Source organism: Mastigoproctus giganteus, chromosome 6, assembly GCF_048544385.1.
Source record: "Mastigoproctus giganteus isolate SK-2022 chromosome 6, ASM4854438v1, whole genome shotgun sequence".
Taxonomy (NCBI): domain Eukaryota; kingdom Metazoa; phylum Arthropoda; class Arachnida; order Uropygi; family Thelyphonidae; genus Mastigoproctus; species Mastigoproctus giganteus.
In genome coordinates, this window is record NC_143580.1 from 176349869 (window position 1) to 176363519 (window position 13651).

Here is a 13651-nt window from a genome sequence, read left to right on the forward strand (position 1 = left end):
ACTTGTAGTCCTTCAAAACATTGCTATTTTGAATTTGTGCTTTATCCCCCTGCCTCAAAAAAAAAAAAAAAAAAGAAAAGAAAAGAAAAGAAAAAAAGTCATGCCACGCTCTTGAAAGAAGAGAAATCGCTTGTTGCTTCAATGCCATAGATCAGACCATCTTTCCGACAAGTGGAAGACCTTCCAGCAATCCTGTATGAATGAATACTTTTTAGTTTCTGATGCAGGCTGAGGATGAATGTGTTTGGGTAGCCATTGGTTTCAGAGTGGCTGGTGACTTTACTGACCAAAATCTCAAAGCAGTATTCTCTCTCTCTCTCTCTCTCTCTCTCTGTTTATCTGTCTGTCTATTTTTCTCCGCTCTCCTTCTTAGGGGTAGGGGAACTATTCTGTTTGCCTTCCGTTTGAAAAGACCGGGTTTCTATTTCCACCATTAGACCGGGGTACTTTATTCTTGTCGGCGACGGCAAGAACTTCTAAAAGGCTTTTCAGCGGTGATCGAATTTGTCATTTGGTGGATGTGGAAGTATCAACAGGGCCGGCTCGAGGTATCGGTTGACCGGACGATTACCTATTAGGTATCATGATCCAAAGGCGCCAAGTGCTCAAAGAAAAAAAAAAAAAATATATATATATATACTGTATATATATATATACATTGTATTATTATTATTATTGTATTGTATTATTAGCATTAGCATTAGCCATATGGTGCAAGGAAGCCTGAGGCTTATACTGCACTAGCCAAAGGGGGGGGGGGATCTGAATTACTCAGAGAGAGAGAGAGAGAGAGAGAGAGAGAGAGAGAGAGTCAGAAGTATAAGGGAATCACCAAGAAAGAGAAGAATGATGATATCCAGCTCAGGACCCTGGATGTGTCAGGCCCATACGTACCAGATATGAGCCCCTGGGGTTAGTATATATACATAGCAATGATAAAAATATAGCGCTCAAACTAGGCTCCCGCTGGGGGGGGGGTGCCGTTTTACCGCAAGCCGGCGCTGTAGCAATTTGGGTTCGTCATCTCTCAGAACAAAACCTATCTACCTTAAAATACACGCACCTTAGAAGCGCAAATATACAGATGCATCATAGCTTTGTGTTGCTTTGACAATAATTCGTAACAGCCCAACCCAATCTTTTTCTCTAAAACTGCAGTTTACTGAGAATAAAATTAATAAATGGGTAAAAACATTTCTGATATTTTCGACGTTGAACCAAATATAATTCATATTGATCAACTAAGAGTTGACATGCAGTAATTATAGGCGAGTAGCTCTTTTAAATTTTTAGAATGTACGAGTGCAGCAGAAATGTCTTCTACATGCATTCTAGTGATGTATAAAGCAATAAACTTCAAGTGATATATTGTATATGTTTTAACTCTTCTTTGTATGCAGTTAATTAAGCTATCAACGAATTTGATGGATTGCATTCGTCTCGTCCTAATAGGTTTTGCAGCAGGTAATCTGCTATATCGTACTTCCTGGTTCAAAGCCAAGTCTGGTAGACAGAGAGCTGAGTCGTTGGACGACGTTTCTGTTTCAACATTATGCTAATTACACGAATACAGCGAGCCTATTTCGTGTGCGTTGCAGGCGCACCTTGCAATGGCATAAGTGAAATGGCAAAGCAATTCCAGGTATATAGCAACAGATCATTTAATATACCGTACATTGATTTTTTTCTTAATGGCGACTCCCTCTAAATACCGAAGGTTATCGAAACCTACAGTACTCTAGTAGGATAGGCTGAAGAGTGACACATTAGGAGAAACATTTTGACATTGGACTTAATTCCTGTAGTTAGCAGTTTTCAAGAAATGCTCGTACATATTGAGGAAGAGTGTTCCAGGGAGCAGACAGGAGGAATAAATAATAAAAAAAAAAAAAAAAAAAAAAAAACACATACGGAAGGTTAATTCGATAAGTTTGGAGTCTAAATGCGAACCGGTGTTGGCGGTCTGATTCATGTATTTCAGGTTAATTTCGATAACAGTAGTGGAATTATAGAATATTCAGGATAACAGTACTATCAATTTGAAATATTTATAGAAAAGGAGAGAGGGATCGTTGATTAACTAGACTGCTCTCTCTCTTCTGGAGAGAACTGAGTTTTAGAAAGGCTTTGGGAGAACAATATTCCATGGTAGGACAGATTCGACTTTTTTTTGCAGCATTGCGACTGCTCAGAATAAAAATAACTTCAGGCACAAAAGAGAAAGTCTAATTTTTTTTAGATGCAGTGTGGCGATATTTGTGATTTGCCTAGAAGGTTGGAAGTTGTGGTTAACCCACATATAAGAATTGCCATTTGTTCTGGAAATCGTCGAAGATTAGTATTGATGCGACAGGTTTTTTGTTTTATGTGTGTGGGAATGAGACAACTATAGTCAAAATAAATTTCTACAGGGAGGTCAAGGTCATCCATTGGCTATTCCGCGACGCATTCATGCTACAATTCGACCCTTCTTATCAACAAATGGTTGATCTAAGAAAACATTGTTAAAAAGCACGTTCAATGTTATATTAGTGAATGTCGTCACACCTATTTTTTGTTTTGAAATTATATTTTATGTAGAAATTGTTATTCAATGTATGAGGGACATCAGCAGAATAATTGTCTAAACTTGTTATTTATCTATTAATTGGAAACAGTTCAGAAAACTTACTCGTTTAATTACTATGCTACAATAAAATCTGTAGGAATATCTCCAGTTTTGTGGAGATACTCGCACAGAGCTTATACTGTAGCATAGATAATTAAAAGAATAATAGGTTTGATATTAATGTATAGTGGATTCAGTGCCCTAAAGCAGTTCTAATAATTGATTTAGAATTAATGATTAATAAACTAAAGTAGTTGACTTAATATAAAGTACTTCATGCGCATATTTAAACTTTATATTGTAATTATTATTGGCAATTGCTTATTTTCGTAAACTTCTAGCCTTGCAAAACCCACGAAGTTGTTACTTCCCTCTCAAAATAATAATTAAAAATAGAAGTCGACTTCGCACACATAGCATTCACAGCAAATTGCCAAAACAAGTACCAGTCATCGATTTCCTATATAGGCCTTAAACTTGAACTGATTTTATTTTTTGAAGAAATGTAATAGATAATTAAGTTAGCAATTACACCATGGGCATAGGTGATGCCACCTATGCCCACCTTATGTAATCTGTTTTCCATTTCCTGTTTTGATAGCCTCATATTACCATCGTGGTCAACCTGGTTGTTTGTCTTTGCTATTGTGCTCATAACATTCAATGTACAGTACTTCACTGTAATTTACTGTACTGCAATTCACTTCACTGTACAGTAAATTGCAGTGAAGTACTGTACATTGAGTACAGCGGCGTAATACCTCGTTCTTTTTTTGTTTTGTTTTTTTAAATCTGTTTTTTAAATATATTTATGATAAACGTGACAGTATAGTGGTTTTGCCACTTGTCTGAAGAGGTCTGGGTTAAAATCCTGCCGATGACTGGGGAATTTCTAAAGTCCTCTTCACTAGAGGCTGTAGTTAATAGATCTCAAGCGGTGAGTTATTCCAAGTTTTTCAACCTAAACCACATTCAAATCAGACCGTGATCACACACACACACATAGGAATATGTGTTACTCCTGGGGACCGTTAAAATAATAATATTCATGATAAACACGATTTTTTCATAAAATGTCTATAATTTTTCTTAAATAAAACAACCAGCTATTCTGATTTATATCTGAAATATAAATCAGAATGAAAACTGAATAAGCAGTTTTTTTTATTTATGTATTATTTTAAAGCTAAGTAGGCCTAATAATAACTGTTATTCTCATCCCTTCTCATCAGTTGATACTTAAAGTGTTAAAGTTAGTCATCAAGTTAACATTAAGTTTAGTCTTAGGACGGTGGATAATGGATTTCGTGTGGTGCAAATGTTTCTTGGTATACTTGTTGAAATCCATACAACAAAATGCTGTAATAATCTTATAATCTCTAATCTTCTAAAACTTTTATGGCCCTTTCCGGAGGAGCTCGGAATGGACGAGAGCCTACCGGAAAACCATTCCAGTGCGTCACACTCATTGATAATGTATCGTACATACTTGATTATTAAAAATAAGATGGCTTTTTAAGGCGCATTCCGATTTCTTCGTATGTGGCCATTCCAGAGTATAAACAAAAACATTCTTTGGTTGTTACTGATACTGTAATTAAAGTTGTACCTGTAGGACTAAGGGATAAGAAACAACTTTATATTGTTTGTTTAATAAATATTGAAACCGTGTTATTTATTTTTTTGTAGAATCAGTATAATGTTCGTATTTAGATGCCACCTAAAAATAGGTACAAGGGAGCGTATCATTACTCTTGAACACTTATGAAAAAACCCAATCATTATTATTTTCTATTTAAATATTAAGAAGCAGTGGCGGCTCCAGTAGTTTAGTTTCGGTAGGTATCTTTGCTCGAATTTGGTTTGTTTTATTTTATTATTATAAAACCTTTTCTCCTTTTATTGTTTTTTTTTTTTTTTTTGCCCAGGGCCGTGTGCTGATACCAAGTGAATGGGGTGGTTGGTTGTGTTATCATTATTATTTCTCCCTGATGGGGTTCCACCCCTTGACAGGTACTAGTACCAAGTGCACAGGGTGGTTGTTGTTATGTCTGGTGTTACTGTTGGTCGAGGAACTCTCTGACTATCCTACAGGTGTTCAGAATTGCGATTTTCCGGAGTTCCTTGTATGCGTTCTCTTGTTGTCAGGCTGTTATGTAGGGTCTTTGGCACCATACCGGTGGTTGACACGATGATCGGGATGGTCGTTACTTGTTGCATATGCCACATCTCTTTGATTTCTCCTGTTAGGTCTGTATACTCCCTGATCTTTTCCTCGTGGGTTTTCCTGAGGTTATCAGTGTTGGGAACCGCTATGTCAATCAGAATTGTCTTGTCCGTTATTATGGCTGGTTGGTTGGTTGTTTTAGGATTTTATGGCACCCGTTATTATGGCGCGGTCCCAGTACAACTATTATTACAGTGCAGTTGTTATTATTATTATTATTATTATTTTATAATTAGTTCAAAGCATTCCGATGATTAAATTTCCCAAAAACATTTTCCAAAACGCTGAGATGGTCATGGCCAATTATAATTTTGAACACATTCATAATTAAGCATGGCGTTCGAATGGCAGACCCAACGTAAATAGTGTATAATATTTGCATAAGTTGGATAAACGTTTAACAAAAAATATATTTAATATTATTTTCGTTCCCAAATGTTAGCATTTCGGCTGTTCATATTTTCCAATTTGAGCATTAGTAGCTCAACAGTTTATAGCGTCATTGGCTTTTGAAACATTCTAAATCCAGAGCTGCATATATCATTCATTATTAATATTCAATTAATAAATTATATTATTCTGAATATTTGAGCTCTTCATTGTTTTCTATTGTACGCTAAATAAGAATATACATACTTGTATATAATTTTCTCTTCGTGACAAACAGCCAGAGAATTCGTATAATATACTGTACTGTACTGTATTCTAATTACAAGGCCACTGATACTTTCAACCCTTAACATCGAGATTCTGAGTTTCTTAGTATCAAGGGAAAGGTGATATAAAATACAGTTTATAACATAGGTTACAAATGATAACAAGAAAATATATATTAAATATAGTTACATGAAATATAAATATACATGCAGTATATACTAAAAATTCAGATGGATGCCGACAAACGGTTCAGTAAATGGTATTTCGAGAAAACGAATATAGTTAATATTCACTCTCCCTTGTAGCCTCTGTGTAATTTCACAGTTGGATAAAAGTTAAAAAAAAAAAAAACCCTAAGTAGTACTAACTACACGTTACTTGTGTGCTTGGAAGCGTTTTCCAGCGTTGATACAACCACTACAGAGGAGTGATGTTGGTGGATAAGATATCCTTATCAAATTAAGGACGCTTCGCCGTTTTTGTTTTGTACCAAATTGAAGAAAATCGGCGTGTCCATTTGCTGCACTGCTGGCAATTGTTAAAATGTTAGAAATCTGTCAATCAGATGGTCGGCTGTGGACGCCGAGGAAGGGAAATGTCCCAAAAGGTCATATCTGGGATTCTAAACGCAAAGTTTTTCTATATATTTAGCTCGGAAAGCATCTTGATTGTAGTTTTAATTTTGATTTCGTCAGTTTTTAACGTAATTGCTTGACGTCGAGAGCCATGGCAAGCACTGTGATGTACGCAGTAGATGGCAGTTGTATTTGAATGAAACGCAACGGAGTATCCAATGCTGTGTTTCAAAGAATGGTTCCAAAATGTTGGGGATGCTGATACCCAGATTTCTGCACCATAGAGAAAAGTAGGGCAGGTTAAGAAATGAATATATTTCTTCTCGATTGTCTGATCCAGCACATGCACAAGATGTTGCTTCATCAGCTACTGTATTCTGAGAGAGTTGTCTCATTGCTTCAATGTAATTCTGAAACCTGAGTTCACTATCAAAGATTACTCCAAGGTTCATGTCAGCTGTTGTGATTTTTTTCCATTGGCTCGTTGGATTAATCTGTGATGTTCTCTGCTTCGAAGAGAAGATTGTGCTGATCTGCCCGAGTTTGAGGCTAAATTGACCTAGGTATTCAACTAGGCGGTCCAGGGCGTCCGTCATTGACAAGTTGTAAAAGCTTGTTAACGATCAGTAGGTTTCATCTGGAACGTTAATTTTAAATCGTCAGCAGAGCGTATTAGTTGATTGTTGCTTTGGACAAAGAGTGTGAGAGTGATGAGAACATCAGCCCCGGGATAACACCGCTATGTAGAACTTCATCAGATGTTTGAGTAGATGATGGATCATGGACGTCCACCCACAGGAACCTAACCTCGAAGATGGATCATGGACGTCCACCCACAGGAACCTAACCTCGAAGATGTCTTTAGGAAATGCAGCATATCTCCTTTGACCGTGTAAAAGTCTTTACAGAGTTTAAGCAGCGCTTCACTACCAAACGCAGCTTTCAGTCAACTGAACCTAAGATTTCCGTTTTCTCATAATCTTGAAATATGCTGAAACCAGTTGGTCAGGACTATATGGCATTTGACACATCGTATTACATGTGAATGCCATTATTATATGATATGTGACACATATTTAAGGTGGCTAATCTTTGTCACTGGGGAGGTAACGTTTTATTGGTCTACATTTTTGCCTGCTTAAGACTTCTCTGGCTCTTGCAAAACCAACCACAATTGGATATTGTTGATGATTTTAATTTATAAATGTTGTTTTGAATTAATTATTGGTATTTATAATATTAATAATATAATATAATTTAGTTATATAAAAATCTATTGCTTAAAAATTGCTTCATGAACAAGATCGTAGATAACTGGAAACGGTGAGCGGTATTTTAAGCCGTCTGCATAGATAAGGAGTCAAGTTGGGAATATGGCTATTGAAGTATTCTGCGTGTGTACAATTTACTTCTGTTCAAGGTCACGCGCATCTTACTAGATCCAGAGTGGTGTGCCAGTTGCAGTTCTTGGCGATAAATTTTTGTCATTCCTTATGGGAAGGCTAAGATGGCTAATGTTCCCCCCCCCCAAATTTACCACTTTTTTTTTTTTTTATAAGAATGTACGAATTCCTCACCCCTTCCTCCTAGTCAAATTTTCTGGGTATACTACTGAGGCGTTCCATTATGATATACGCTACAATATGATGTTCATTAGCCGTGACATATGGTACGTTATACTCCACCTGAATGCTACTATTATATGATATGTAAAAATCACTGTTCAGACAAGCTATAAAAATTAATTTCAGTAGGATTACAATGTTCTGGTGGCAATGATCCCGCTATCTTCAATGTAAACACTGTCACTGTTAAGAATCTTTCATAATTCTAGTCCTTTGCTTTGCCGAATGGTCATTTACTTGGCATCTGCACATGATATATTTTTCGTTTCTTTCGTATGCCACTAGAACTGCTGATGTGGTGAAAGGAACCAAAAACCTCCTCGTAATAATGTTTTAAACTTGCTACTCAGTATTTGGGAAAGACCAAAATTTGGGAACGAGAGGGTTATAATATCTAAATAGTTCCTGTTTGCGATCGTAGAAAGCATTAGCAACATATCAATGGGGACGGTGATCCATATCTATTTATTTAATTAAGAAACATTTATTTTCAAGATATTGTTTATTAGTCACTTAATGGCATGCAAACAAACCTTGAGTTTGAGAACGATTTCTTGATTTTTAATTAATTCTTTTTTTCTTTTTCGTTTGACAAATTGCTGATTTTTATCAAGAGAATGTATATAACTTTAAAAGGTAATATCCTTAGCTGCAACTCGCATCGATTTACATATAAATAAATCTTGAGCTGCCCTGTAATGAATCAGATCTCCACCTAAACGACGCAGGAATGTAAATGGCCACACCATAACCTAGTTGGAAAGATTCACACATGCTAGGTAGCTACCGATGTGCAGGCTACTGACACGCCAGTTTTTGCTAATAACAAAAGGTTTGTTGTCGCATTTGTGAGAAAATGATTACAGTACTATGCTACAGGCCATATCGCCATATCACTGTTCGTCGTTGTTCTGGTGTGTCGGCAATGGTGAAATTAGGAGTTGTTTTCTGAGGGAGCAGTGACCTTTGAGTAATCACGACCTGGAACAGAGATCTAAGTGACCTTGTAAATAGCGCGTGACATGCTCCTGCCCGAAAGGGGTAAGAAAAGAGACCTCATTAAGAAAGAAAGTCGGTAAGATTTGATATCATTCTCCAGGCTACAATGGTGAGAGCCACGCCCACGTTGTGACGTCACAGAACAGAACAACTTTCCCACGACCTACATTGTACAGGGCAGCTAAAGATAAACCAGAAGCTGGTTACTCGGGAGGACGGGTTACTTTGTTGATTTTGTGGCTTCAAACTGATTCGTTAGGGTCACCATTATGGTGTTCATAACGTCGAACAGGCAGGTGTAATTGGACTATGGCGAACGCTTCGGGCAAACATAGACGCGGGACTAGGTGAAATTCTAGGAAATTTTGTTTTCTTTACACAATACCTGTACGGAATCTTAAACGAAGGATCGCTTTTATGTCATCCCTGCTTCCAGGGTAGAATTAAACTGGAATAACCATTTGTCTGTGTCCCTTATTATATCACAAAATTATTACTGACCATCCTCTTATTGTAATAGGGGAAATGACATCGCAGTGAGCGTTTCTAGGTTAAGACTCCACCGGCTACGTTATTCATCCATGAGTGCCCCTCATTACAGCGCAAAGTATAACAATTTTCATTCTTTTCTTCCCTACGGACAGTACAAATCGAAACCGGAATTTCGTGACAAATCAGATGTTTTGTGTAACAGAGAGATTGCAGGTCTGGCCCTACCTTAGTTGCTGTTTCCATAAAAAAGTTTCGGAATTCTTTTATAGTGGCTATAGCCGATGCGCTTCCATACCGCGTGAAAATGGCTTGGGGTTTATTTTTCCGCCAAGATAGGAGGATCTTTTTTTTTTTTTTTTTTTACAGTGAGGCCAAGTTAGTCTGTTTCGGATGAAATCTGCCTGGTTTTCCTTCCCATCCCAGAAGAGTGGTTCCCCATCTTTCCACGAAAAATTCGTGACAACAGATACCATTTCAGTTTACAGACACAGCACACCGATGCTTAATGGTCTTAACTACGTCGGCGCTTAATTTAAACAGCGTACCTAGGAGTTCGTTAAGCAGATGTTTAATAAATAAACAGTTAAAGCCACACCTTATTTGGAGAGCATTAACAACAGAATCTGATTTTTAATAAATAAAAATAATAAATTTTCTGCTTATTAGTATTAGCAATGACCACATTGTGCAAGGAAGCCTATGGTTTATGCTGCACCAGCCAAAAATAAATAAATAAATAATAATAATAAAAAATAAATAACAATAATAATAAAATAACAAAAAAATAAATAAAATAAAATGATAAGAATAAAATAATAATAACAAGAATTTTTTTTTTAAAAATAATAATTAATAAATAAGAGAAAAGGAAATGGACAACCTAAGCGTTTACCTCCTCCCGTAGGTAATTATCCAGCTGACCTTTGAATTTCCCCAAACTGTCAGCCTCTACCACCCATGTAGGTAACTTATTCCAATAATCTATAACTCGCTGGCTAAAATAAAACTTCCTGCAATCCAGTCTAAATATCTCCCCCCGTAACTTGAAATTATGGCCCCTAGTTCTAGAATCATTTATAACCATGAATCGATTATAACCGTAAATTATTTAAACACCGGTACGGCCAAATTGGGTGAGAGGATTAAATCGAAACCCTGTGAGAGGCAAAAATCCAAACCACTAGACCACACTGTAGAACATTAATATCTTATGCTAGAGTAAATAAACCAGTAAATATGTTGCATCCGGGTATATTGCTATAATGATTCGCTGCTTCGCATAGCGAATTGTCTTTTTGGAGTTGCTGAAAGTTTTAGTCCAGTACTGTGAGAATTATTGCTTTAAATGGATACTTATCCTAACAGAGAACCACCTACAAAATTTATTTCAATATGCACCAAGCATTTTAACTGAAATAGAAAAAGTCTGAGGAAAAGTGTACTCTGTTTGTTTTGAATTATGATCTTAACATGGTAACAAGTTTGGTAATTTTCAGATTTAGCCCTCACTGCACCATCAACATAACTGTTAATTCATAAAGCAACAATTATAGCTGTCCTGGTCTCCAGGTTCCTGCTCCTGGAGATTTTTTAGCAGTAGTCACTCAAGAATAAAAATACCCAGAAATTCAGATATGTTCTTGAGTGTGCCGACAGTGATTTTGGCACGACTTTAAACTTATCGCCGTGATTGAGAATTTATTAATTAATTAGGCTTACTGATAAATAGATGGAATATTATAATAAATGCGTTTTAAAAGTAGATTGTTTATGTATTGGGCTTGAATTGAAAATTAAAAAAATACATTTATAATACAAGGGGCTTCACTGACACTTGACACTTCAAAAATGCATCCCCAGTAAACAGAACAACTTTTTATCTTAAGTCTTCTTCTTTCCTGAGAATCTTTTTATCTTAATTTTAGATAAATTGGAGTCGTAGCTCAAACAGATTAAGAAAAGCAGTGATTTCATACAGAATAAAAAAAATAAAAAAAATTGGCGACGTTTATGAATTAATTCAAGAAATAATTTCAACATTCATTATTAAATCAATGAGCACATCAAAAATGAATGTGCAATGAATTAATAAAGTGTACCGTGAAAGTAATTGACATATCAAATGGACGTGTATTTCTTACAGTTGTAAAAGTAATTTGAACGATGATAAATAGAACTTAAATGTGTGAAAAAAGAAAAAAAAATCGCAGAACACGTATACCATGCCGAGGGGAAGAGGTGCAATCCGCACTTGGAAAAACCTGCATGGCGCAAAGGATGAAAAGGATGTTACTTCGTGTTCCTCAGAGTAGCATCCTATTGTTGATTGTTTTGGCTTCGGTTATCGATGGTTCTAATTTGTATTTCGACTTTTGAACATTTAATGATGATTGATATCATCCTGCGGCCTTTAGAATGACCCAAGTTATATGGGGTTAAAATGAATGTTGAGCGTCACGAATCTTCTGAAAGGCAAGAAAATACTGTAAATTTTAAGTTTTAGGGTGTGATGTCTTCTCAGTTTTCAATGTCGTTTTTCTTTATTTTAATTTTTGCTTTCCTTATTCTTATAGCGTGTACAAACTACTTTATCTTTTTTAAAAATTCACACCTATTATTTCTTTTTGTTTTTATTATTTACGAAGTTATTTCCCCTTTATTTTTTTGCATAGCGAGAGGCCGTATTTAAAGCTCTGGTTTTGTTGTGCGTCTAAATGGTAAACTGTTATTGGTGAGCTCATATGATACTTTATATGCTTATTATTCGTAAGTTTGAGCTTGGCATCGCAATTAAACATATTTTTCTGAATACAAAAGAAGCAAAGTTTATTAGTATCAATTTATAAAATAGCACAATATGTTGTGTCGTAGTATTGTATTTGTAAACGGCATATTTTCTGAAGGCATTTTCCGTGCATGGAATTAGAAAAAAAATAGGAAAATTCACAGGAAAATTCTGGAGAAGGAGGATACATCTTTTGCTTGAGAGCAGTTGTCTCGTCTTTGTTTGATGGGGGAAGTGGGGGAGGTTGAATAAGTTCCTCCATGGACGGGATTTGAATTAGTAAAAAATTATCAGAAATGAAAAAATAGGTATAAATTTGTATATATGTAGATACCAATGTATAAACAAAATTATTAGATGCTCTATCCTCGCCAGAGGTGCTGTCCGTTGGTATTAATATTCATGCGGTTTTAGTCCATTTTTACAGCTTGCCTTGTTGCTTTCCCTTAAGACAGCCTTTCTCAAAGTGCCGTCCACGGCCCACTGGTAGGTCGCGAAGATTTCCTGGTGGGCCCCGAATTTTATTACTAAATAAATATTTGCTCTGGTCACTTCATGCTAAGCGCTGTTTATGTTTGGCGCGTTTATATTTGTGTGTCATACGCCCGACGGGGTCTGGGTTTTGGGTGGACCGAGTTGCAAGGAAAAGATGTCACCATCTTTAATGTTCAAGATAAAGTAAAAGCAATATGTATGAAAATGGAACTATGGCAGAAACCCCTCGACAAACAAGACTTTGAGAGTTTTACTACGCTGAATGATTTCTTGATGACGTTTGGCGAAAAAATTTCTGATATGATCATCAAAGACTTGAAAGAGCACTTACGAGGCCTTTGCAACCAGTTCAAAAAATATTTTCCAGAACCAAAACAGGATTTGAGTGGATCAGAATCCCTTCATATGCATGGAATACATAAAAAACATCGAGAGGAAGCTTTCGTCAAAAGAGATACATAGTCTTGTGGGAAAAAAGTTTGATGGACTTTTGTCTCTACATACAGTCGGAATATCGCGGACTCACCGACGTAGCACTTACTGCCATTCCCTTCAGCTTATAACTGCGAAGTTGGTTTTTCAACACTTGTGAGTGAAAACAAAGAACAGAATCGACTAAACGTGGAGCCGGATATGAGATTAAAACTCTCCAGCTTGGAACCAGATATACTTTTACTGGTTTTTGAAAGTAAGCAGTGCCATTCTCCGCATTCATTTATATAGTATATTTTGTTCTTTTTTATATGTACCCACTTAATTCCTTGAATAAATAATTATATACTTTACAATTTATACTTGATATTATTCACAGTATATCCCAACTTCCAATTTTAATTCGGCTTAATTTTTAGTTGGAATCAGTTCAGGGCTGACAATAAATGCGAAGCCCACAATTTTACACTTCGATGCGGCATTAGTCTCTTGCAGTAAAATATGACCTATGTGAGTTATGGAAGCGGCTAGTGGGCCACTGAGTTATGTGCTTTGTCCAAGTAGGCCGCGATCAGAAAAGTTTAAAAAACACTGCCTTAAGAGATGAGGCATCGGCGGCCGAATTTCCATCTACATTTTCTCAAGTATATTTTTACCATCCTTTTTTTATATGGGTCGCACAATCTCCGTTTCCACTGCATTGGATCATTTCTTTTCGAAATTCTTTCGGTTTGTGAGAACACTAGTCCAGCAAAG